The sequence below is a fragment of the Hemicordylus capensis genome, chromosome 3 (assembly GCF_027244095.1).
Source record: "Hemicordylus capensis ecotype Gifberg chromosome 3, rHemCap1.1.pri, whole genome shotgun sequence".
NCBI lineage: Eukaryota > Metazoa > Chordata > Lepidosauria > Squamata > Cordylidae > Hemicordylus > Hemicordylus capensis.
Window position 1 is genome coordinate 185,052,286 of NC_069659.1, and position 27,010 is coordinate 185,079,295.

The 27,010-nt window shown below is 46.0% G+C and overlaps 1 protein-coding gene across 3 annotated transcripts in view; it reads right to left on the reverse strand.

Moving 5' to 3' along the window:
• Positions 1-27,010, reverse strand: part of OLFM4 (olfactomedin 4) — a 121,014-nt gene that overhangs the window by 79,443 nt on the left and 14,561 nt on the right. The window contains exon 1 of one of the 3 annotated variants that reach the window (XM_053304690.1): positions 26,628-26,671. The exons of the other annotated variants lie outside the window; for them this stretch is intronic. The gene's annotated coding sequence lies outside the window, so the exon portion shown is untranslated. Of the gene's footprint in view, positions 1-26,627; positions 26,672-27,010 lie in introns of those variants that run through there. 3 annotated transcript variants of the gene reach the window in all.

Sequence of the window (27,010 nt, forward strand, 5' to 3'; positions counted from 1 at the left end):
GGTGCTTTGGTGGCTTGTGGTACTTTGGTGGCTTGGTGTTTGTGGCACCTTTCCTCCTTTTTTACCCCACTGATTGGCTCTACCCAATGAGTGCTTATGACCTGAACTGTGTCTTTTTGTGAACATTAAGTCATTTCACTTCCAATTTCCTGTAACAGTGTAAAAAAAAAACCCATTTTAAGTGATGCTCTTACTAATTTATACCATTTTCACCACCTGGAGATTGCACCTAAGTTCATTAATATGTGTTATCCTGATGAAAAAGATAAAAGATGGCTGTGGCAAAGACATTAGACTGCTGAAATGGAACTCCAAATGGAAAATCATAGTACTACATAACTAAAATTGTGACACATATCTCATTTAATATCCATTGCTTGATTCATAATTAATATCACAATGGAATAATCTCTACAGCTGCTTCTTGATTATTATAACAGAAAGCGAGTACGGACAAGATCAGATTCCCTTTTCCTTGAAAAAATGTAAGAATATTTATTATAACTACCATTGAGGAAACTGCATAATGCAGACTTTCAGAAGCATTATGATAAAAAGTAGAGAGACAGAGCATCAGTACATTATTCTTTTCTGTTCTACTTTACTTAATCCATGCACGATTAATGAGAAAATACTTGAATAAATATCAAAAGTAGGATAGAGAAAGGCAGGTTGCACCCACAATTTAAGGGAGTGAGTTACTCATACAGGGATTTATATGCTTAGGGCAACGATTAATAGGATTAATCTGTCAAACTCTGCAGTGCTTTGCACATTATTGTGCTAAACTAAAGAAAGATAAGAGCACCTGTTTTTCAGATTGCAGATTTTTAATGGCCAGAGTGAACATCTATATTTGTCATCTAGACAGCATCAAATGCCACAAGAAACAGAAAGAATACTCCCTCCCGGTGGGCTTCTGGATCATATTGGTTCCTCAGGTCACCTTGGCTGAAAAGTCAATACCACATCTGGCCATTGTGTGGGTGGGGCTGCACTGAAGCAGAAAGCAGGCCAATAACTCCCACTGTCTAAGAGCTGCTGTTGTAGTGCAGGGTTTGATAAGCCTACCACCTTATGCTATTTGGCTGAAAGGTGTGCCCTTTGCTCATACTGCCAGTGCCGCCGCCACCACCACCCCAATTTGATCGCTGTGTGAGTGAACCAGGGCCAGCCTTGCACCCCAGCTGGGATCACAAAGGATGCCAATTCAACAGGCAAATCTCTTCAAAATGGGAACTGTACTCTTGACCGCCATGATCTTCGTGATCACAACAGCTAAATAAAAGGGGGGGAGGGTAACATTTTAGTTTTCGATTGGTCAGTGTAGAATCCAAGGGAAAGAGCTGAGGTATGCAAGGACAAGGTGGTGGAGTGGAATCAGGAATATTACTAGCTTAATGAAACAGATATTTACAGAGAGGCAAGTGCAGACTGCTTTTTCAGTGCTCTTGCTGCTGGCAGTTTGTTAGCCCCACCTCTGCTCCAGGACTGGACTATAAGTAAATAAAGCCCCAATCAAAAGCTGACCTGGATCAGGTCAAAGAATGGATTAACCAAAAACACCACTGTCAGCATCAGAGTTCCCTCTAACAAGGATTCCCAGATGTTGTTGACTACAGCTCCCATAATCCCCAAGCAAAAGCCATTGCAGGTAGGGATTCTGGGAGTTGTAGTCAATAACATTTGGGAATCCCTGTTAGAAGGAACAATGGTCCACATCCCAACCCAACTCTGTAGAATCCCTAGTATAATGGTCAATCCACCCAAGCTTTTTAATAAGCAATGTCTGCATTCATTCTCAGAACCATGAATGGCATACCCAGGCTCTCCTTCCACTCACAATCAGTTTCCTACCTACATTCACACACATGTGCACGGACAAATACACAATAAACATGCCACAGAAGTGGGCTATTACAACTGATGTAGCTAGTTTCCAACTTAGGTCAAGAGAAAACAAATCATTTTGCACCATCAGTATAATAAGGGCATGCCAACCCCATTGATACCTTAATTAATACCTTTAATTAATTAAACCCTCTTTAAATTTAGCTAGTGTTACCAAGAAGACATTAAAATGCATTGAAGTGATGAAGAGTTATATGTAAAACACACACACACAAAACCCCTGATGCACTCTTCTGTGTTGGGTTGCAACTCAGATCTTCTTGACTCAGAAGAATTTTTGGCTTTCCAGCTGGCACAAATGCAATTCCCATAAGAGGCTACACAGAGGACATGGGGAATCAAAAAACGGATACTGCCAATTGATTCACTGAGTGGGCAGAGTTCTGTTATACTACCTGCCTGCAGTACAGAATGACTCCCAGAAGTATTGAGCCAGAACAATTCCCAGAAGGCTTACCAGATTTCACTAGAAGAAAGGCTCCTTTGCTTTTGACAGTTGCTCTGAAAGAAGAATTTTAACAGATGCAACCTTTCCTTTGAATAGAGAAGTTGCATCTATGAAAAGTACCTTAGAGCTCTTCTCACAACCCGTGAGAAGAGCTCTGGGACGGTCTGCAGGGAAGGAGGGTTTAACTTACCTTCCCCGCAGGTGATCTCTGTGGCTTCCTTGGGCGGGCAGATCGCCTGCCCAGACGACTGGAGACTCGCCCCACAGCTCCCAGGCTTGGGTTGATGGGACGCGCTGCCGCACATCATCCCGTCCCCCCCGAGCCCCAATAATGCACTGCACGAGTGCACGGTGCAAACGAGGGTAAGGGAGTGTTCACTCCCTTAACCTCGTTTAACTGAGAGGCTACTTAGGTGGGTTTGCCGCCGTGTAGCTGCCAGGATCGGGCCCCATCCCGGCAGTTCACACGTGCATGCAAAACCAGGCTGGACTCCCTTAGACCGGTTTTGCACACTTGTGTGAATAGCCTCAATATCTCTTTCCAGAATCTGATGACCCTATTTTAACCTGTCTCCTTCACAAAAGTCTGTGTAGAATATATTGACTTATTATTAGTAGCATTTAATTAATATTTAACATATTTATATCCCACCCAAAACTTATGTCTCTGGGTGGCCCACAATAAAATACAAATTACAACAAAATAAAAAAGGATAAAATCACAATAATTTAAACAATGTTAAAAACTATCAAAATAGTACCTAATTAAAAGCCTGAGTGAACAAATGTGTCTTGACTGACTTTTTAAATGTTGTCAGAGATGGGGAGGCTCTTATTTCTGCAGGGAGTGTATTCCAGAGCCTCGGGGCACCAATAGAGAAGGCCCACCTGCAGCTGCGGCAAACACATGACCAGAAAAACGAGATTAACGGAGCACTCACTCTGTTAACCTCATTTAAAAGTGTGGCTAAATAGGCGGGCTTGCCACCATGAAGACACCGGGCTCGCCCTCAAGCCCGCTGGTTCTCACAAGCAAGCAAAACCAGTCTAAAGGAGCCCAGCCCAGTTTTGCTCGCTCATGAGAATAGCCTCATTCGCTTAAATACCCAGGGCCTAAGTTGTTTAGGGCTTTATAGGTTATAACCAGCACCTTGTATTTTGCCTGGAAACTTATTGGCAGCCAGTGTAGCTCTCTCAATACTGGAGTAATATGGTCTCTCCAAGGTGACCCAGAGACCAACCTAGGTGCCTCATTCTGGACCAACTGAAGTTTCCAGACTACATACAAAGGCAGCCCCACATAGAGTGCATTGCAGGAGTCAGGTCTGGAGGTGACCAGCAGCTGTACCACCGTTCTGAGATTGCTTATCTCAAGAAACACACAGCTGGCATTACAGCCGAAGCTGATAGAAAGCACTTCTGGCCACCTCCTCAAGGCAGGACACCAGGGAGAGGTGTGGCTCCAGAAGCACCCCCAGACTGTGTACCTGGTCCTTCTGGACAAATGTGACCCCATCCAGAATAGGCAGATCAAACTCATCTCCCGAGTTCCAACCATTTATAATAAGTACCTCCGTCTTATCTGGATTAAGTCTTAGTTTGTTATCCCTCATCCAGCCCATCACCACTTCCAGGCAGGCATTTAGAGAAGCTATGCCTTCTCCTGATGAAGTTGAAATGGAAAAATTAATTTGGGTGTCATCAGCATACAGATAATCCGAGCACCAAATCTCCTGATGATCTCTCCTAGAGGTTTCATGTAGATGTTAAACATAAGAAACTATATGGATCTCTGACGGACACCATACAAAACTTCAGATTTTGAAGAGCAACAGTCTCCAGGGGACACTATCTAGCATCTGCCCAAGAGGTAAGAGTGGAACCACTGCAAAGCAGTGCCTCCCACCCCCAACCCCCTCAGACCCTCCAAAAGAATACTATGGTCGATAGTATTAAAGCTGCTGAGAGATCCAAAATGACCAAAAGAGTCACACTTCCTCTGTCAATTCCTAATTGGAGATCATCCATCAGGCTGACCAAGGCTGTCCCACCACATAGCCTGCCCGAAAGCCAGTTTGAAATGAGTCTAAATAATCAGTTTCCTCCAAGACTGTCTGGAGCTGGGAGGCCACCACCCTCTCAATTGCCTTGCCCAACCATGGAAGGTTGGAGAAAGGCCTATAGTTGCTTAACTCTGAGGGGTCCAATGCAAGCTTCTTCAAAACAGGTCTAATAATTACCTCCTTAAGGCAAGGAGGCATCCTGCCCTCCCTCAGAGAAGCATTTATGATTTCTACCAGGCCTTCTACAACAACCTCCCTGCCAGATAGTACAACAAGGGTTCAAGGGTCAAGAGAACAGGTGGTAGACCGCACCATTCCAAGCAGCTTGTCCACATCCTCAGGAGTCACAAACTGGAAATGATCCAGCCTGTCCACATAAGAGGAGTCGCAGGATACCTCCACATCGGACACTGCAGTATTTTTGGGGTTTGAATCCAGATCGGCCCGAAAACAGGAGATTTTATCCAAAGTTAGGTGAACCAATGGTCTGACTCAGTATAAAGCAGCTTCCTATGTACCTGTGTAAGTTGTTCTGTACAGGTGAACTTTAAATGCAAAACACATGGAGTAAAAGCTAAACACAAAACCAGCTATGATGATGCTCTTTCAGGATGAAGTTCACTTTTAAAAATTATTACTCCTTTTTTTCCTAATGGATGGATGGAATTACCCTTGTTAGTGGTTCAAATCAGTAGTTAACTACCAGTAAAAGAAGTTTAACTACATAGCCTGAATGAAAAATAGTTGTAATTACCATTAAACTACATGAAAAGTAGTTTAATTGCCCATCACTGGCAGGCAGGCAGTAGCAGATGGGGAGAATAGTGTCTTACCGGCCCAGAAATGCTGGCCACACCTTCCAAAAACTGCCCGGACATGACGGCATGGCAACACAATGGACATGCTGGACATCTTGCTAGCCAGCATGTCTGGCAAAACACATAGTTACATTTCTACTCAGACCTCTACAACCAACGTGATCTGTTCTGCTCTTCAAGTACCAACCAGCAAGTGTTACTATCATCATGAACTCAGCAGATGCAAGCCTCCTTTTAGGAAACCAAAAGTCCACATGAACAAGTTATGAATGACCGTTTTCCTAATCATGTATGCAAACCCTGTTCTGGATCCTTCTCCTCATTAAAGAGCTTAAATATTTTCCCGTTTTCATGCATGGACTGTTATTTACTAAATGGCTCCTGCAGTAGTTGGGTAGCAGTTATTAGATTCTTGTGAGTAATATCTCTTTTGTTTTCATTTCAGCATTTCGAACAATGTTTCAAAGCCAACCAGCCAGCCATTCAGAGATAGGAACTGCCAAACAGAACACATTTCCCAGCAGTTCCCAGCTGGGCTGAATGAACTTCTCCTGGAAAGATTTGCACTGTGTAGGCACTCTGGGAAAGGCTAAATGGGAGAGCGCTCAAACTCTGCCACTACATCTGCAGAATAAAAGGATTTTGCTGCACTGCACACCAGCCCAGCTTGTGGATCTGCTGAAAGGAAAATCCCAAGGATCACAATTTCAAGAGACGCACACATAAATGGGGCTCACTTTCAAATCCAGCAGGCATGTGTTAATCCATGGCAATATTACTTTTGCCAGATGACCCTTGCAACATTTCTAGAGTGCTTTGCTGTATTAAGGTGATTAAGGAAGATAGAAGGCATAGCAGATTGTTTTTACTCCTGCAGCGAGCTCAATGCTAGCCTCTGCACTTTTGGGTTCTCTTTACTGTGCTGGCAATGTCTAAAGATTCAGTATGATACTCCAGTCATGACAACGGAGGCCAGCAAAACAAAGCATTGTATAGCCAAAAACTGTGGATGGTTGGTTCTTTGGGACCTCCTCCTCTCCTCCTCCTCCTCCTCTACAGATCTCAAGAGAATTAGAATAATGACACTGACCTTGGCCCAGGGAGGTAATTATAGATTTTCATTCCTGTTTCTTGATCACCACCTCAGACAGTCGTAAACCTGGTACTGAAAATGGGCAGGGGTGGTACTGCTAGTCAGGGGTGTCGTGAGTTGCCAGGGGACAAAATCTTGGCTGCCCCCCCATCACACGCACAAAGTGTGCACGTGCCCCAGTGCCCCAAGCCGTGCCCCCTGCATCTGATGTCAAATGCAAGGGGCGGGGCAACCAACATCTCCCCACCGCTGCTCCTACTTCCTGTTGGCCACCCCCGCTGCCATTGCTGCCCCTGCCCCACCACAGCTTCTTATATAGGCCCCCATGGTGGTGGCGGGGGTGGGCGCTGTGGCTGACGTGCCTCTCCAGCCAAACTATGTGCTTGTGCAGTTTGGCCGGAGAGGTACACAGGCCAGCCAGAGAGGCTTGACAGCCGCAGCACACACACCCCACCGCCATGAGGGGGTAGCCTGCCCCACTCGACTCACTCCCCAGAGTGGGGCAGGGGTGGCGGTGGGGCATGGGTGGCAGTGGGGCAGTCTGCTTGGGGGCCCCTTGACCCTCTGGCCCAGGGACATTTGTCCCTGCTTGTCCAATGGATACTACACCTATGCAGCTGGTAACAGAAGGAGCATTCTGGAAAACTGCCATAAGAGACTAGTTATGTAGGAACTGGCTCGATTTTAAGCTGGCTCACACTTGAACCAGCTTGGTTCGAGGTTGAGCTGGTTCGGGGGTGCTGTGGCATTAAAATCATTTAAAAAGAAGGTTGACATACCACCGCCAAAGGCTATGGTGACCTCAGCGGGGTCTCTGGTAGCTCCCTGTCACCCCCGGGATCCCCCCCATCAGCCAGTTTGGGGGCAGTTTCAGCCCTCTGCATGTGCAGCAGCCATTAATTGGGCACATTTCAATAGGCACTCAGTGTATAAAACATTGTACAGGCCTTAATTCAGAGACAGCTCTGAAGGTGTGGTCTGAAACTTAGGAGGGCACCCCAAAGATACACAAACACACACACCACAACATACTTAGAGGACTGTGCCCATTGTAGAATCCAAGGAGGAAAGTTGTGGTATGCAAGGACAAGGCAGTGGAGTGGAATCAGGAATATTAATAGTTTAATGAAATAGATATTATGTACAGAGAGGCAAGTGCAGACTACATTTCAGTGCTCTTGCTGCTGGCTGTTTGTTAGCCCCACCTCTACTCCAAAACTGGAATAAAAGTAACTAGAGCCCCATTCAAAAGCTGGCCTGGATCAAGGAATGGGTTAACCAAAACCACCACAACCATCATGTACTCCTCTGATGGAAACAGGACGCTGGGCTAAATGGACATTTGTATGGACACTCTGCTTCAGCAGGATTCTTCTTATGTTCTGACTGATGCCTCCCCTGTCTGGTATTCCAACTCTGGCCTGGCCTCCTTGGAAAACAATAGAAGCCACACAATTTGGTCCAGAGTATGGAAGATAGAAAATGGCCCAAATCACTGAAGGCCTTGTCCTCCGCTAGAGTCAGTTTGAAGGGGGAGAGGGGAGCAATCTCATATTATAGTGTGAAGTTAAAAACTGCACCATGTTTCCCTTCCCTCATTTTGGGATATTTAAATTACTCTAATTGATGCTGCCACTCTGCATTTAACAGAGAAGCAGGGGGCAATATATTCAGAAAGCAGATAAATAAATGGAATTGATCTGCTTTCTGAAGAGGCCTCTACCAATGACTCTGCAACACAAAAGTACTTCCAGGTGTTGCTGTTTACTAAGATATTGCTTTCCTTTCACACTCTCCCACTTTCTCCACAATGCCCCATACATCTTCAGAAAAGAAGAGGCAGTCCTCAGTATTGCCATCTAGCGGCAGAAGGAGACAATGGAGAACTGGAGCAAGGTAATCTAATCAGCAAAATTTGTGATGCTTATTTACTTGCTTATAATTGGAGGAATGCAGCAAATGGAAGGACAGTCGAGTTCTTGGTTACAGTTAAGAAATCCTTGCTGCTATACTCAGTTAAGAACATAAGGTAAGCCCTGATGGATCAGGCCAAAGGCCAATCCAGTCCAGCATCCTGTTTCCCACAGTGGCCCGCCAGATGCCTCTGAGAAGACCATAGGCAAGAGGTGAGGTCATGCTCTCTCTCCTCCTGTTGCTCCCCTGCAACTAGTATTTAGAGACTAGTAGCCATTGAGAGACTTGTCCTCCATGAATGAATCTATCTATCTATTTATTTAACATATTTTAATACCACCCAAAACTTACATCTCTGGGCAGTTTAGGACGAGATAAAAACATTAAAACAGTAGTTAAAAACAAAAACAAGAAATGTAAAACACAACAATTTAAAATTTTAAAACAATATTCTAAAACAACATTAAAACCAATCAAAACAGTATCAGTAAAAAGCCTGGGTTAACAGATGCATCTTTAAAGACTTTTAAAACATTGTCAGAGATGGGGAGGCTCTTATTTCACTAGGAAGCACATTCCAAAGCCTCGGGACAGCATCGGAGAAGGCCCCTCCCTGAGTAGCCACCAGATGAGCCGGTGGCAAATGCAGACGGACCTCTCCTGATGATCTCAATGGGCAGTGGGGTTCATAATGAAAAAGACGTTCTCTTAAATACCCCAGGCCCAAACTGTTTAGGGCTGTATGGGTTATAACTAGCACCTTGTATTTTGCCCAGAAATATATCGGCAGCCAGTGTAACTCCTTCAATACAGGAGTAATATGGTCTCTTTGAGATAACCCAGAGACCAGCCTGGCTGCCGCATTCTGAACCAACTGTAGTTTCCAGACTACGTACAAGGGCAGCCCCATATATTAATCCAGTCCCATTACAGTAATCCAATCTGGAGGTTACCAGCATATGTGCCACTGTTTTGAGGTCATCTATCTCAAGAAACGGACGCAGCTGGCATATCAGCTGATAGAAGGCACCTCTGGCCACTGCCCCACCTGGGACACCAGGGAGAGACTTGGATCCAGAAGCACCCCCAGACTGCATACCCGTTCCTTCTGGGGAAGTGTGACCCCATCCAGAACAAGCAGATCAAAATCATCTCCCGAGTTTTGACCCCGCACAATGAGTACCTTCCTCTTATCTGGATTCAGTCTCAGTTTGTTATCCCTCATCCAGTCCATTACCGACTCCAGACAGGCATTTAGGCAAGTTATGCCTTCTCCTGATTATGCTAACATGGAGAAATAGATTTGGGTGTCATCAGCATACTGATAACACCCTGCACCAAATCTCCTGATGATCTCTCCCAGCGGTTTCATGTAGATGTTAAACAACATCGGAGATCATACGGAGCCCTAAGGGACACCATACAAAAGTTCAGATTTTGAAGAACAACAGTCTCCAAGGGACACCATCTGGAACCTGCCTGAGAGGTAGGAGCAAAACCATTGCAAAGAAGTGCCTCTCACTTCCAACCCCCTCAGACGCTCCAGAAGGATACTATGGTCGATAGTATCGAAAGCCGCCGAGAGATCCAAAAGGACCAACAGAGTCAAACTTCCTCTGTCAATTCCCAGTTGGAGATCATCCATCAGGCCAACCAAGGCCATCCCCACCCCATCCCCACCCTGGAAACCAGTTTGAAATGGGTCAAAATAATCAGTTTCATCCAAGACTGTCTGGAGCTGAGAGGCCACCACCCTCTCAATTACCTTGCCCAACCATGGAAGGTTGGAGACAGGCCTGTAGTTACTCAACTCTGAGGGATCCAAGGTAGGCTTCTTCAGAAGTGGTCTAATAATTGTCTCCTTAAGACTAGGAGGCATCATAAGAACATAAGAACAGCCCTGCTGGATCAGGCCCACGGCCCATCTAGTCCAGCATCCTGTTTCACACAGTGGCCCACCAGATGCTGCTGGAAGCCACAGACAAGAGTTGAGGGCGTGCCCTCTTTCCTGCCATTACTCCCCTGCAACTGGTACTCAGAGGCACCCTGCCCTTGAGGCTGGAGGTGGCCCACAGCCCTCTGACTAGTAGCCATTGATAGACCTCTCCTCCATGAAGTCATCCAAACCCCTCTTAAAGCCATCAGAGATGCATTTATAATCTCTACCAGGCCTTCTACAACAACCGCCCTGCCAGATAGTATAAGCCATGTCGGGCAAGGGTCAAGAGGACAGGTGGTGGGCCCCACCGTTCCAATCAGCTTGTCTACATCCTCAGGAGTCACAAACTGGAACTGATCCATCCTAACCACACAAGAGGACACCTCCGCATCAGACACTGAAGAAATTGTGGAGACGGAGTCTAAGTCAGCCCAAATATAAGAGATTTTTTCCACAAAGAATTCATTAAACACATCACAGCGAGTAATTGATGGTTCTAGATTCTGATTCAAGGGAGGAGGGGCACAAACTAGCCCTCTCACTACCCTGGACAACTCCGCCGGACGTGAACTTGCGGATGCAATACGGGCAGAAAGTCATCGCTTCATCGCTTTATCTAAGCCCTTCTTAAAGGCTGGTGGCTGTCACCACATCTTGTGGCAGAGAATTCCATAGGTTGATGATGTGTTGAGTGAAAAACAACTTCATTTTGTCGGTCCTAAATTTCTTGGCAATCAGTTTCATGGGATGACCCCTTGTTCTAGTGTTGGGGGGGGATTTCTCTCTCTCCACTCTCTCCACACCATGCATAATTTTATAGACCTCTATGACTTTGCCTCTCAGTTGTCTTTTTTCTAAACTAAAAAGCCCCAGGTGTTGTAGCCTTGCCACATAAGGAAGGTGCCCTGTTCATCTTGGTTGCCCTCATCTGCAACTTCTCCAGTTCTATAATGTCCCTTTTGAGGTATGGTGACCAGAACTGTACACACTACTCCAAGTGTGGCCACACCATAGATTTTTATAAGGGCATTATTATATTAGCAGTTTTATTTCCTTCCAATCCCTACTTCCCTCCATTTAGGGAACTGTCAATTTATGCATACCCTCTGTTTCCTGTCCTTCAACCAGTTGCCTTATCAATGAGGCTTAATGGAGATATTGCAGGTCAGTAGGAGAGCCGGTCAGGGCTAGAGCTAGGGCGTCTATCTGTTCTAGGTGGGATTGTACACCCTCTGAAGGAACAGGAGTGCAGTCTGCAGCCTAGACCCAGCATTGCTCCCAGATGGCAGATGGCCAGGGGTGCCTTTGCATAGCTGCAGCTTGTATGCCAGCTGTAAACCTTCCATGAAAAAACAGATCTGGCCACTGTTACCCATGCCTTAGTCACATCACATTTGGATTACTGCAATGCACTCTCTGTGTGTGTGTGTGTGTGTGTGTGTGTGTGTGTGTGTGTGTGCCTCTTGTTGGGGGAAGATGCATATAATAGGGAGCCTGCCTTACACATCAAAATTATGGCTGACATGATGTGCAAGGCAATGCTTCTGTTTCCAGTCAGCCAGGGCTGCTGTGCACATGGGAGCCAGCACCAGCGGTGCAGCGAAAAAGTGCAGTTGCACAGCTACTTGAAACAACACACCCACATTTGCACAGCAGAAATTGCACTGTGTTTTAAGTAGCGGCACTCTTGCACAACACTCCCAGAGCTGGCTTCCACATGCACAGCAGTACTGGTTCAGATCTGGAACACCAGCATTGCCTTGGCATCAAGTACAAACGGCAGAAGCACCAGGCACTCACCCACCCACTTGCCTATGCTTCTTATTCTATAGGAAGCTGCCCTCAGCCCATTCAATAAAAAAGGACTGATAATACCCTCCAGCTTCTTCAGCTGCCTAGCCTGGGGTCAAGTGAACACATTCTGTCTCTTTCTGCTGAGAGAAGATCCTTATTTTTATCTCTGCAACCACTGAAGTGCCTTATCCTTGTTGTTTGTCTTTCTTCTTTTTCCAGCCCTTCCTTGATCTTTTGGGAAGATACTGCATAACTTACTAGAGATGAGCGAAGGGAAGGAGTTATAAAGTTTAAGCTGACTTCATTATTCCTACAATTTTTTAAAAAAAAAAATCACATTCTGTTTGCCTTGAGAGCAGCCACTGACAGTGTTTTGATTGTGGGAATGACCTCACTGTCTCAGTAATCCTTACAACTGTCTGGCCAGGCCAGCCATCCTTATCTCCGAGGGCAGGGCGGTGCAGTGTTCCAAGGAGGTGGGGACGGCAGCAGGCAGGCAGAAGTGGAGGACGGCGCACCAACGGGTGGGAGCGTGGCCCCAACAGTCTCCTGTGACCCATGGCGCGCCGAAACTGCGACTATGGAGCAGAGGCTAAGTGGGTGGAGGCCTGAGAGGGCCGAGGGGGAGGCACACGAGAATGACATCATCAGCGTGCCTCCAAAAGCCAGCGTAGTGTAGTGGTTAGAGTGCTGGACTAGGACCGGGGAGACCTGAGTTCAAATCCCCATTCAGCCATGATACTAGCTGGGTGACTCTGGGCCAGTCACTTCTCTCTCAGCCTAAAGTACTTCACAGGGTTGTTGTGAAAGAGAAACTTAAGTATGTAGTGCACCGCTCTGGGCTCCTTGGAGGAAGAGTGGGATATAAAATGTAAAATTAATAATAATAATAATAATAAATAAAAGGGACGCTGGATGGGAGGAGGGAGAAGAGACAGGGACAAAAGCTGCAGGGGATGAAGGGATAATAAAGAGGGGTGTTGGCCCTATAATTGGGGGCAGGTGCTGTAGGGCCTGGCCTGCATGGAGGCATATAAGGGGCTGGCTAGTGATGAGAGGCTGAATAGTGGTGAGTGTCGGGAGCCTCCAGAGTAGGGCCCAACACAGAGAGCAAGCAACCTGGGACGGAGGAAGAACAGGGTGACGCTCGACCCCCTCCCCGACCCTGCTCTGAGGCCAGACCCAGTTAGGCTTGCCAGGCTGGGAGAAAGAGGGCAGGACGACGCATAGCCAGACAACAACCACTCTTTAGGATAGGCCACTATTGTTACCCTAGCCTAGCCATTAAGACCCAGGCATCTGGAGAAACTGTTAGAGTCCAACCGATCAGTGAGTACCTTGCCTCTCACTCACAGGGGAGCCATTTTGTCTCTGCAGAGAGCATAAAAGCAACACATTGTAACCCTGGGTTCACTGCAGTACACAAGCTCTCTCTCCACACGTATTTCACCATTCAAAACGACAGGCATTTTGCTAGTAATACATTAAGGAGCATCTGCGTATCACTCTGCAATAAAATTTGCTCCTGTGGTCGTACAGCAGGGGACGCCCTCGCTGTTAAAGATCTTTGGACTGTGGTTCCCTGGGCTTTGTTTGCGCCACTCAGTTCATTGTACATTTCTACTTGGTATGCAGCAGAAATACTCCAAAGCAAAACCTGTCAAGCAAGCCGTTCCTTATTATTTGGAAATTAGCAATCTCTGAACTGTTTCTAAAACAAATTGTCTCCATTAGCCCAGCTTTTTCAATGCATTTCACAACTAATGACAGTCCAGATAGATTTTTAGCTTCCAAAGGGAGGGCTGGGGGTGGGGGGGCAGGGGGGATCATGTCACTCCGTCACCCAATTTAACTGAAACTTCAGCCTCCAAGACTCAGATGCCGATTTATTGTCAACATTTTCACATACCCTGGAGAACAAACCAAATGTTCTCTGAACCTTCTAATTTTAAAAGGGGGCATATGATCAATTAAATAAATCAGAACAGAAAATAAAAAGGTAATAGCAACATTTGGGGAAATTTATACTTGGAGATTTAAACCTCACTCTATACTCCTGCAATGTGAAGTGTCTGTCCTGAATTACCCTGATATTATAGAAAAGCAAATGAGCAGGGCTGCAGAAACTGGGAGCATTCTGTTTAGAGGAAAGTTGTGCATATTGCATATTACATTTCATGAGCACCCAGACACTGAAACACCCAAAGAATAAGAATACTGCTGCTTAGCATTTATATAGCACCATATAGCACTACGGAGCATAGCCTCGGCTAACTGAACAAAGAGGCACCTTTTTAAATGGTGGTTCTCTTATATTTAGCAGGATAGAGCAACCGGCCCTATCCAGCTCCAGCACAGCATCTCTCCAGTGGCTGCTGCTGGTGTCTACCTTATGTTTCATTGAAATTGTGAGCCCTTTAGGGACAGGGGACCACCTTTATTTATTTATTTATTTATTTATTTATTTATTTATTTATTTAAAAGTGAAATCTAAACCTTCTTCATCATTGTTGTCATTGTCACTGAGTGCTCAAAGCACTTGATGTGCATAGGAAGCTGCCTTGTACTGAGTCAGACGTTTGGTCCATCTGGCTCAGTATTATCTACACTGACTGGCAGCAGCTCTCCCAGGTTTCAGGCAGGCGTTTATCTCAGCCCTACCCAAAGATGCCAGGGAGTGAACCAGGGACCTTCCGCATGTAAGCATGCAAATGCTCTTCCACTGAGTCATGACCCCATCCCCTAAAAAGAATATTTTACAACATCCGCTTGTCATCAACCATCCAAAATACAATCCAAGGAGGGTCCTGCTTAGCAAAGGGGGCAATTCATGCTTGCTACCATAAGACCAGATCTCCTTCCCATGTCAAGCAACTGACATTCAGCTCTCCCCTAGAGCCTCCTCACTCTCACTTGTCTTTACCTCCCTTTTGCGGGGACAGCCCTTTCCAGGCAAACGGATGCTTTCACCACAGCCTACCTTTCTCTATTGCAGAAAATGACCACCCAGTTGGTGAGTAAACATTTCTGAGAATGGGGAATTCAGGCTGAGAACAGGGGCATTCAGCGGAAGAAAGCTGACTGGAAGCATTCAGAGGAAAGGGAAGGAGTGGGGGCATCTTTTTATACATTTGTTGATTTCAGATTGGCTTACTGGAAGGTTGTTTTAAGAAACCATCTAGTCTTTTATGAAATGCTGAATTTCTGCCTGGTATGCAGCTGCTGCAGACCATGGAGGCCTGTCACATAATGGCTAAATGAAATGGACAGAAGAGGTGACAGACCTGTCCACACGCACACTTCTGCAGGGCAAATGACACATGGCTTTCATTAATCAGAAAAAACACACCTCGGCCAGCACCTGGAAAATTGTAACTGAACCATAAACTAGAAATTAACATAAGGCTGTATGCTTACTTGAAAGTTAACTAAGAATCAATATGACACACTTCAAAGAAAATAGGTTTAGGATGAGAACATTTATGTGAAATATAGTGCTATTTCTTACAGAAATCTACTATGTGGGGCAACGTTTCCCAAAATGCACATTGTCCCTACTTTGCCCCCAGCAGATTTTTCTGATCTATTATTAACACACTTGGTTGGACTCGGGTCTCTTACACATACAGGAGCAGTGTGGCATGACTTTGGATGATGGGTCTTTCTGATGAAGGATCACTGAGAAGTAGCTCAATAGGCAAATCAAGTCAGGAGGCCAGGAATCTTCTAAAGAAAGGAAGTTGTGTTGAAATAAGAAGTAATGCAAGAGTCTAGCTGTGAATATTGGCTGCCAAATCGGCTTGAGAGGAAGAACGAGAGGCAGATAGATGAGTGAAGACTACTCAGGACTGGAGGATCAGAGAAAGGGTTAGTAGGAACTGACCACAGCAGCTTGGCAATGAAACCCAACCAGACTGAAGAGGAGAAAAGGAGAGCGGGGAAGAGGGGAACCGAGATACTATCTAATTTCTGCTGATCAGGCACACCTTGAAGGGTAGGGCAGTTCTCCAACAGAGGATCAGAAGCTCCAGGCCATGGTAAAGCCTTTCCCTGGCTGAAGCAATGTTCTAGGATGCTGGGGGAGGCCCTCAGTCCAAGCCCTGGATTGTCCAATGATATTTTGAACAGGGCTTATACACAGCCACTGAGCCAATTCTATGCAGGACAGCAGGGCTTGTGTCTGGCAGGGATCAATAAGCCAGGGGATGCAGGAAGCTTAAGTGCAAACTAACGGGACACTCTCCGGAGTCCTAGAGAGAAAAACTAGGCAGCATGTGTGTCTTGAGAGTCTGCTCTCTGAAGAAATAGCACTAAAGGCAGTTAGAAAGGTTGCAACAAAAGGCAGGAGAGGCTCCTGAACAGGGGCTTCCTGGGGCTCTGGATGTGCCATTCCAGTCCATGGCAGAGAGCTGATTGCATCAGTCTGGAGTCATGCTGGTCCATTCAGAATCCTATTCTCCTATGATATTTGCTTGCCCTGGACAGCCATTTCTCCATGAAAATGCAAATACACTGGGTTGAGTTTCCATCTTTCCTTGACTAGCAACTTCAAGGTACAAGCCTCTGTCCATATGTGACAGTCTTGCTTGACCAAAACTGATGCTTAAATCCAAGATGGGGGCTACTTTGATAACACTGTCCCTGTTCCCACAGTTCATTGTGGAAGTCATCTCAGAGAAAGTGGGTTGTTTCCATGTTAGCCTAATTTCCAAGACCTGAGAAACGATCGTGCACCTCTGTTCACAACTGGTGAGCTGTAAGGGCACAACTGAGGTATTGTGTATAGTTTAGGGAGTTATAGTTCTACCAGTAGTAGCTCGTATGTTAAGGCAAAGTGGGCTCAGCTCCCCTAAAGATCTCAACCTGTAGCTGCCATATTACTCACCTAACTCACCTAAGTTGCAAGCATCATTTTGAATTTACTAACATATGCATCCTCTCTATGTCTCAAGACTGCTTCAGGACCTGCAGTTTGTGTGGCTATGGTGTGCTCCAGGCTCTGTCTGTGCCCTTGATGGACAACATTAGCATAAAAATCCCCTCCCCGGTTTTAATATTAAAAAGCCTCCTAGCCAATAATCAGCTTTTTGTTTGTTGTCACAAGGTGGGCTAGTCCTCCAGGAGCCACTTCTGGGTCCTCCAGGAGCTTCAGCCAATAAGGAAAGGCTCAACTATGACTAATCATTAATCTGGAGCATCAGGAGGCAGCCCAATTTTTGAATAGGGCTGGAAGGAAGCAGGAGGTCCAGTTTCTATTAGAAAGAGGACATTGTTTTGGTGTTCCATCTTTTGTGAAACATGGTTGTAGCTTGTGCAAAATGAGGGCACTCAGTCTGCAAGCAAATGGAGTTCAGAAAAGGTAGAAGCTGTCAGAGAAAAGGTACTACTAGGGGTTCTTTAGTAAGCAGGGGCCACACTGTTCCGTCAGATTCAAAGCTGTATTAATCACAACATGCTGGGCTGTCAATCACAAGGAGAAAGAGCCCCGATTATGGGCAGATAAAGTCTTATCATGCAAATAATAGGGATGTGCACGGAACCGACTGGCCTGTTTTGGTTCAAGTCTGAACTGAATCTGAACCGGACCAAGCCAGTTTGGTCCGGCACCCCCTCGAACCCCCCAGTTCAGTTTGATGGGGGGGGGTGGCAGACCAAAAAGTTTAAAACATTTTTTTAAAAAAATTCAACTTACCCCCTCCGGGGGGCTTCTCCCAGGCGGCAGGGGGTCCATGGAGGTTCCCCCTCCAGCCTTTGTTATGCATCCATCACCCAGTTTGAAACCTCCATGGACACCCCTCCCCCTGCCACAGAGAAGCCCCCTGGAGGAGGTAAGTTGAAAAATAAATAAATATTTTTTAAAAACTTTTTGGTCCGGGGATTGAGCTGAATCCCTGGTTAGGCTCATCCCCAAACTGTTATTTATTTATTATTTATTTATTTATTTATTTATTCGATTTCTATACCGCCCTTCCAAAATGGCTGAGGGCGAACCAAACCGAACTGGCTCAAAGCCAAACCATGCTCCAAACCTGTTTGCACACCCCTAGCAAATAATAGGATCCAAAAATGCACTAATCCCAATGCTCCAACACACCCTCAGCAACCAATCACGGACCATCAAAAAGATACATTCTTTTCCCCTTCTGTGAATGACAACCTTGCAACACAATAATGCCATTGTGTACCATCAGGAACTGTAACATCCCCACCACCCAAATACCAAGATGGAGTCCGTTTTTCCACGACAAAGCCCAACCAAGTCCTCAGAAGGCACTGGATTTCCTTTTTTCTGTTTTGAAGTTTCACTAGCAAATGTTAGTAACATTCAGATATCTAGAAAATGGGGTGGGAAAGGGATGGGATATGGTGGACTGACACTTTTCTGGGTAGTTATTTTCATAACAAACAGCCACCTGCTTTCTTCTCCTTTGTTCTGGGACTTTAAGGAAAGCCTGTTGCTAGCTCCTGCATCTTTGTCTTACTCTCTCACCTCTCTGGATGGAGGGAGGGAGGTGTGGGTTTCCCCCCGCCCCCAGCTTCCAAATAAAACATGGTATTTTAACTGAAATTATTAATTGGAGAATTTCACACTTATCCTCTCTATGTTTATATTGTGAGAGGGGGAGAAAACAGGCTTGCAGTTGGGTTGTTTTGTTTTTTTTAAGTATGCACGTGCGTATTTGTGAGAAGAAAGGAAACTAGGGGGCTCTGTATGTGCAGTTGGGGGCAAAAAACTTGTAATATTTCAGGTGACCTTCTTAGCCTAGTCCTGCATGGGAAGGAGGACTAACATTGCAAGGATGGGGAGAAATGGATGGATGGAGCTACTGAGGGGAAGAAGAAGCATGGGGACTTGAGGGAGGGAGAGAGGACATTGCTACTTCCACACTGACACCTACAGTTAACCAGTCTAAGGCCATGATTGCTTTACTTGCAGCAGGGGTGTAGCTATAATTGAGCAAATGGGTTCAAAGAACCCAGTACCTCCAGCTCCTGAAGGCCCCCCAACTCCACCCCTCCCTATTTACTTCATTCTCTCCCTCACTCTGAGGGGCCGCCAGAGAGAGAGGTGAACACAGGCCTCCTCTCCCCTAGCAATGCCCCTGATTTTCAGCCAACCAAGGGGCAAATTTAGCACTAAATAGCCAGCTACCAAGTGCTGATATGGATGATGGAGATTTGGGCTGAGACAAGTAAACAACTTTACAGACTAGAGAAAGCCATGGGCTGACAATTCCATTCCTCTTCTTTTTCATTTGTCTCAAGGTTGGACCTGCCTACTCTTAGCCCCGCCTATAGATACCCCAGGTCTTCCCCTCCACCCACCCCGAACAGGCAGCCGCCACCACTGAGTTCTACAAAGATATTGACCAATTGGGCTGAATTCAAAAGAAAGCTGCAAGGATTATAAAGGTCTAGAAGACAAACACTTTGTTTGTTTGTTTGTTTGTTTATTGAATTTGCATACCACCTAGTATAAAAATCTCTAGGCAGTGTACAGAATACATACATACAATATAACACATTTAAAATTCATAAAAAGATAAAAATTATAAATAGATTTTGAGGAAACTGGAAAATTTAGCCTGAAGAAAAGTAGACTAAGGAAGGATACTGTATCCATTTTTCAAAAATGCAACAAGATAGAAAGATACTCGATAGCTGTTCACCCTAGGACAGACAAGGAGCAATGATGTCAAGCCAGAGTTAGACATTCACTCCAGTCCAATGGAGCATGTGCGGAGCAGCTGGAGCTCTGTGCACAGCAAAGCTAAAGAAGCTAAAAAAGAAGCTAATGTCCTGCCAGTCAGCTAAAAACATCAGTTGAAGGCATTTGTGACATTTAAAGATAAGCAGTAGGTTCTTCACCCATGGAGTGAGCCCAGATTTGCAATTTGCAAGATACTGCAAATTCAGCCACCAGTTTTGCTCCTCTACCCATGCTTCAGATGGGATGCTCCATTTTTTTTTAAATTAAGTGCCACATGTCCATTTATTTGTGTGTACAATCATCCTTTGTCAAATTTAAGAAATAGATTTTTAAAAGACTGTTGCCAAACTACTTCAGGAATTGAGGAGGGGGGGTTGTATGTGATCAAACCTCCTTGCCAATTGGCAGTGTCCACAACAACTGGCTTTTGCTACAAACATGAAGAACAATTTTCCCCCAGAGTTCAACCATAGAAAGGAAGGTTTGTACTGAACATGATGAAGGTGCTGTCACACTGGCTCCATTGTTCTATCCGTGTTACATCTGTCATGTCCTTTCATGGAAGGAGATTCCATAACATCCCTAAGCCACTTATTCCCCTGTACACAGGACTGCAGCTACCATTAGACAGGGTGAATGAGTCGACCTTGGGCAGCATGTTTTGGAGTACCATTAAGGGCAGCATTTTTTCTGGGTTTTTTTTACCACCATGGGAACAGAATCGCCATTTGGATTTTCTGCCTTGGGCACCATAAAACCTTGAGCCATCTCTCACTGCTGAACTGCTCTTCTTGATGCTTAACTTTGATTCAAGTCTAACCACAGCCAGTTGGTTGGTAGTGCCTCTAGTTGGCCAATCATTCATTTATTCATTCATTCATTCGATTTCTATACCGCCCTTCCAAAAATAGCTCAGGATGGTTTACACGGAGAAATAACAAATAAAGAAGATGGATCCCTGTCCCCAAAGGGCTCACAATCTAAAAAGAAACATAAGATACAATCCTGATTTGTGTCTTCGCATGGTGGCTCAAGAGTCCATTTAGTCACTTTAGTAGAGGATATGCTCCTTTTTATAACTAGTATTATCCATTCTTATCAATATAAGAACAGCCCTGCTGGATCAGGCCCAAGGCCCATCTAGTCCAGCATCCTATTTCACACAGTGGTCCACCAGATGCCTCTTAGGAGTGTGTAAAAACCCAGTTTGGGTGGTTCAGTTCAAATTGGAACAAATCTTGAACCAGGGTAGATAGGTTCATTTTTTGTTTTGCTTGAACCCCCTGGTTCAGTTCAAATTCAAACCCAACTTGAGCCAGTTCTAAAAGGTTCTACACAGGGGTGGAGCCACCATTGGGCGAAAGGGTTCAAAGAACCCAAGCCGCCAATAGTGAGAAGCCGCCGAGAGAGCCCCGCCCTGTGTGGCTCAGGCTCCATAGGAGCCCAGAGCGAACTCCCCCCTCCCACGCCCGGGCCGCCAAGAGCCCAGGCAAACTTTCTGCCAAGTATTTCAGGCAGCTCCGACTGCCTAATAGAACGTTTTTCCCTTCCTCTCCCTCTCTGGAGGAAGAGAGAGGGGAAAACGTCCTATTAGGCAGCCGACCCTGCCTGAAATGATGCTCCGAGAGCTCGTTCGGGCTCTCGGCAGCCCAGGCCATGCCCCCTTGTCATTTGACTTTGTCATGTGCAAGGGGGCGTGGCCTGGGCTGCGGAGAGCCCAAACTAGCTCTCGGAGCGTCATTTCAGGCAGGGTCAGCTGCCTAATAGGACGTTTTCCCCTCTCTCTTCCTCCAGAGAGGGAGAGGAAGGAAAAAACGTTCTGTTAGCACTTAGCACTTACATTTTATATACCGCTCTATAGCCGGAGCTCTCTAAGCGGTTTACAATGATTTAGCATATTGCCCCCCAACATTCTGGGTACTCATTTTACCGACCTCGGAAGGATGGAAGGCTGAGTCAACCTTGAGCCCCTGGTCAGGATCGAACTTGTAACCTTCTGGTTACAGGGCGGCAGTTTTACCACTGCGCCACCAGGGGCTCTTTGTCGGAGCTGCCTGAAATACTTGGCAGAAAGTTTGCCCGGGCTCTCGGCGGCCTGGTCGTGGGAGGGGGGAGTTCGCTCTGGGCTCCTATGGAGCCCAAGCCATGCCCCGTGCACATGACGTCACGCGCACGGGCATTTCGGAAGGGGCCGCCGAGCGGGGCTGGACACAGGCCGCCGCTCGGCTGGCTCTGCGCCTGGTTCTACATAGGGTATAATGGGGACTCAAACTGGCCCATTATCCCCTATCCAGAGCACACAGAGGCACAAAACTGGGGTGGATGGTAGGCCAACAACCACCAAAACAACCCATGTGTGCCAACAACCACCAAAACCCCAAAGCAATCGGACACTCCTGCTGTCCAATTGGACACTTAAATGATTTTTTGAAGATTTTTACATTTTTTGCATTTCCCCCATAGGGAATAAGGGGATTTGGGGCTGCCCCATCTGCTCCTTGGGGTGTGCCTGGGCACCCCAATGTGATTTGGGGGCAAGGCAGTTCTGGCCACAACTCGCCCCAGGAGCCACAAGCCGATCGGGTTCATGGTTTGTTTGGTGTGTTGTTGTTTTTCATTTTTGCCATCTTCAGTGCATGCATTGGATCCCCGAGAAATCTGACCTTTGTGACCTGACCTAGTGACTTGTGTGTGAACTCATGGATGCTGTTCCAAATAGAATCCATGAATGAAAGCATTGAAGAGATAGCAAAAATAAAACAAAATAATCATAAAAGAAAAACCATGAATGCCACCGACCTGGAGCTCCTAGGGGAAAGGATGCAGGGGTGGGGACCAGGGGGTGTGTGCCCCCCCGCCCGGCAGTGGCTAGCTGAGCAGAGCAGGAGGAGACACACTGCAGGAAAAAAACCAAAAGATAAAGCACACAGCAGCCACACACAACCAGAAAAAAATACTTTTAAAAGAAGGGGAGTTGGGGGGGTGGGGTCAAACTAACAAGCAGCCAGGCAGGCAGGACAGACCTCACCAGCACAGCAGAGACCAGACAGAGCCAGAAAAGCAGCCACAGCTCTTTCTCTCACCTCAGTAAGGAGTGTTTTTGCCAGCCCAGGAACTGGCTTTAAGTAGAAGCTGAATCTCCCTCCTTTGGAGCCCCCACCCTTGTCCCTCCCCCAGGGCCCATAGGGTGCCAGTTCTCCAGGACTGGAACCACTGCAAAGCCTACCAAAGGGCCAGACACATCTGGCCAATTAGGGAAGCAGGAGCTCGGCAATTCACAGCAAGTGACAGAACAGTCACAAATGGCCACCAGCAACTAAAATGGAGGCTTGAGCCTTCTAGCCTCTTCGAACCGGTTCGAAAGAACCAGGATCTATTTGGTTCGAACTTGGACCAGCATTGCCAGCGTGGTGTAGTGGTTAGAGTGCCACCATGGTGTAGAGCCAGTGTGGTGTAGTGGTTAGAGTGCTGGACTAGGACCGGGGAGACCCAAGTTCAAATCCCCATTCAACCATGAAACTAGCTGGGTGACTCTGGGCCAGTCACTTCTCTCTCAGCCTAACCTACTTCACAGGGTTGTTGTAAGAAGAAACTCAAGTATGTTGTGAGAAGAAACTCAAGCTCTGGGCTCCTTGGAGGAAGAGTGGGATATAAATTTAATAAATAAATAAATAAATAAATTCAATGCCCTGTTTGGTCTGAATTCAAACCTGTTTGCGTATCCCTAATATGTCTCTGGGGAGCCCACAGGAAAGAGTTGAGGGCACTGTGCCTGTAAGACTAGAGGTGGCACACAGCCACCAGACTAGTAGTCTTTGATAGACCTGTCCTCCATGAATTTGTTTCTTTTAAAGCCATCCAAACTGATGGCCATCACCACGTCTCATGGCAAGGAATTCCATAGATTAATTATGTGCTGTGTGAAAAACATAAGACCATAAGAACAGCCCTGCTGGATCAGGCACAAGGACCACAAGTCCAGCATCCTGTTTCGCATAGTGGCCCACCAGATGCCGCGGGAAGCCACAGGCAGGAGTTGAAGGCATGCCCTCTCTCCTGCTGTTACTCCCCTGCAACTGGTACTCAGAGGCATCCTGCCTTTGAGGTTGGAGGTGGCCCACAGCCCTCCAACTAGTAGCCATTGATAGACCTCTCCTCCATGAAGTTATCCAAACCCTTCTTAAAGCCATCCAAGTTGTTGGCTGTCACCACATCCTGTGGCAGAGAGTTCCACAAGTGGATCACGCGTTGTGTGAAACAATACTTCCGTTTGTTGGCCCTAGACCTCCTGGCAATCAATTTCATGGAGTGACCTCTGGTTCTAGTGTTGTGTGAGAGGGAAAAGAATTTCTCTCTATCCACTTTCTCCACACCATGCATGATTTTATAGACTCCTATCATGTCTCCCCGCAGTCGTCTTTTTTCTAAACTAAAAAGCCCCAGGTGTTGTAGTCTTGCCTCATAAGAAAGGTGCTCTAGGCCCCTGATCATCTTAGTTGCCCTTTTCTGCACCTTTTCCAGTTCTACAATGTCCTTTTTAAGATGTGGTGACCAGAATTGAATGCAGTACTCCAAGTGTGGTCGCACCATAGTTTTGTATAAGGGCATTATAGCAGTTTTATTTTCAATCCCCTTCCTAATGATCCCTAGCATGGAATTTGCCTTTTTCACAGCTGCCACACATTGAGTTGACACTTTCAACGAGCTGTCCACCACAACCCCAAGATCCCTCTCCTGGTCAGTCACCGACAGCTCAGATCCCATCAGAATATACTTGAAGTTGGGAGTTTTTGTCCCAATGTGCATCACCTTACACTTGCTAACAGTGAACCGCATTTGCCATTTTGTTGCCCACTCCCCCAGTCTGGAGAGATCCTTTTGGAGCTCCTCAAAATCCATTTTGGATTTCACTACCCGGAAGAGTTTGGTGTCATCTGCAGATTTGGCCAACTCACTGCTTACCCCTACTTCTAGATCATTTATGAATACATTAAAAAGCACGGAAGAGTTTGGTGTCATCTGCAGATTTGGCCAACTCACTGCTTACCCCTACTTCTAGATCATTTATGAATACATTAAAAAGCACCGGTCCCAGTACAGATCCCTGGGGGACCCCATTTCTTACTTTCCTCCATTGTGAAAACTCTCCATTTATACCTACCCTCTGTTTCCTGTCTTTCAACTAATTAGCAATCCACACATGTACTTGTCCCCTTATCCCATGACTGCTAAGTTTCCTCAGGAGTCTTTGATGAGGAACTTTGTCAGAAGCTTTTTGGAAGTCCAGGTATACTATGTCAACTGGATCACCTTTATCCACACACTTGTTGACACTCTCAAAGAACTCCAAAAGGTTGGTGAGGCAAGATGTACCTCCTCTTGTCAGTCCTAGATTTCCTCTTGTCAGTCCTAGATTTCCCGACCTTGAGTTTCATGGGATGACCCCTGGTTCTAGTGTTGTGAGAGAGGAAGAAAAATTTCTCTCTGTCTAATCTCTCCACTCCATGCATAATTTTATACACTTCGATCATGTCTCCCCTTGCTGCCTCTTTTCCAAAGTAAAGAACCCCAGATGCTGTAGCCTTACCTCACAAGGAAGGTACTCCATGCCCCTGATCATCTTGGTTGCCCTCTCTTCTGCACCTTTTCCAGTTCTACAATGTCCTTCATAAGATATGGTGACCAAAGCTGTACACAGTACTCCAGACGTGGCTGCACCATAGATTTGTACAAGGGCATGATATTAGCATTTTTCTTTTCAATCCCCTTCCTAATGATCTCTAGCATGGAACTTGCCTCATCACAGCTGCCGCACACTTTCAATGAGCTGTTCACCATGACCCCAAGATCTCTCCTGGTCAGTCACCAACAGCTCAGATCCCAACAGCGTATATGTAAAGTTGAGGGGTTTTGCCCCAATAAGCCTCACTTTACACTTGCGTTCATTGAACATTTGTCATTTTGTCACCCACTCCGCTAGTTTGGAGAGATCTTTTTGGAGCTCCTCACAATCTTTTGTGGTTTTCACTACTCTAAATAGTTTAGTGTCATCTGCAAATGTGGCCACTTCACTGCTTACCCCAACTTCTAGATCATATTATGAACAAGTTAAGGAGCACTGCTCCCTGTACAGATCCCTGGGAGAACCCACTTCCTACTTCCTTCCATTGTGAAAACTGTCCATTACCCTCTGTTTCTTGTCCTCCAACCAGTTACTGATATACTCATGAACCTGTCCCCTTATCCCATGACTGCTAAGTTTACTTAAGAGCCTTTGGTCAACTCTCCCCAAGAATGAAAATGTTGTCAACTCTCCCCAAGAATGAAAATGTTGTTCACTGAAGGGTTTTTTCCCCAGGCCCTGGTCTTATATATTGATAACTCTGCAAAGTTACAGAGGGTCATCATCTCCCATCCTGCTGCAGAGTTACAGCTTGATCATGAGTTGTGTGTAGCCATCTACTGTATGGGGAGAAGCCATTGCCCTGTGATAGAGAACATTTGTTGCATGCAGAAGCTAAACCAAACAGCACTGCCCCTGGAATAGCTCACCACATGCAGAAGTGTGGAGAGCATGTAACAGTATAATCTTGAAAGGAAAGATTTACCACATATCTGGTGCGGATGTGCAAGGGACTGTCTGTCTGTAGCCACCTTCAAATCTTATACATTGGCTCCAGAGCCTACCCATGATCTTGAGCCAAACACATTTAAAAAAAAAAAATGAAAGCACTGAAATAGAATGCCATGATATGCAGTTTTATGTCATTTCCTATTCATACACATCTCTATCTACATCAGAAGCCAAGGGCTTTAAGAGCTTTTCAAATAAGGAAGCATTTGTACAGCTTGGAGTATTCCTCTCAACTCTCATTGAAAAGCATTACAATACTTTCCACTTTTCCATTACAATACTTCTCCACTGTTTGTGCATACCGTGTGCTTTTCTCCCCCACTCGAAACGAATGTCTCCCCAGAACACTTGCCCTTTGTCCCTATGTTATGCTCTAGGCAGGCCGCAGAACTGCAACAGATTCTTGCTTACCTCACTGAATTACCTCTAGCTGCTGATTAGATTTAGCTGCAACTACTCAGAGGTCAATGCTGCAGCTGCGCCTGCTACAGCAACCAGAAAGCAAAATGGAAGTTGTGCACAAGCCTCTTCAGCTCTTTCTGCTACTCTGAGCAGCACATAATACAACTGCAAATCTGTTTTCCTCTCTGGTGCACTATGCAACAGAGCTGAAAATCAAACTTATGATTCATTTCAGTAGCTAATAAGGCTGAACAAGAGTTCTAATTATGAGCAAATATGCCAT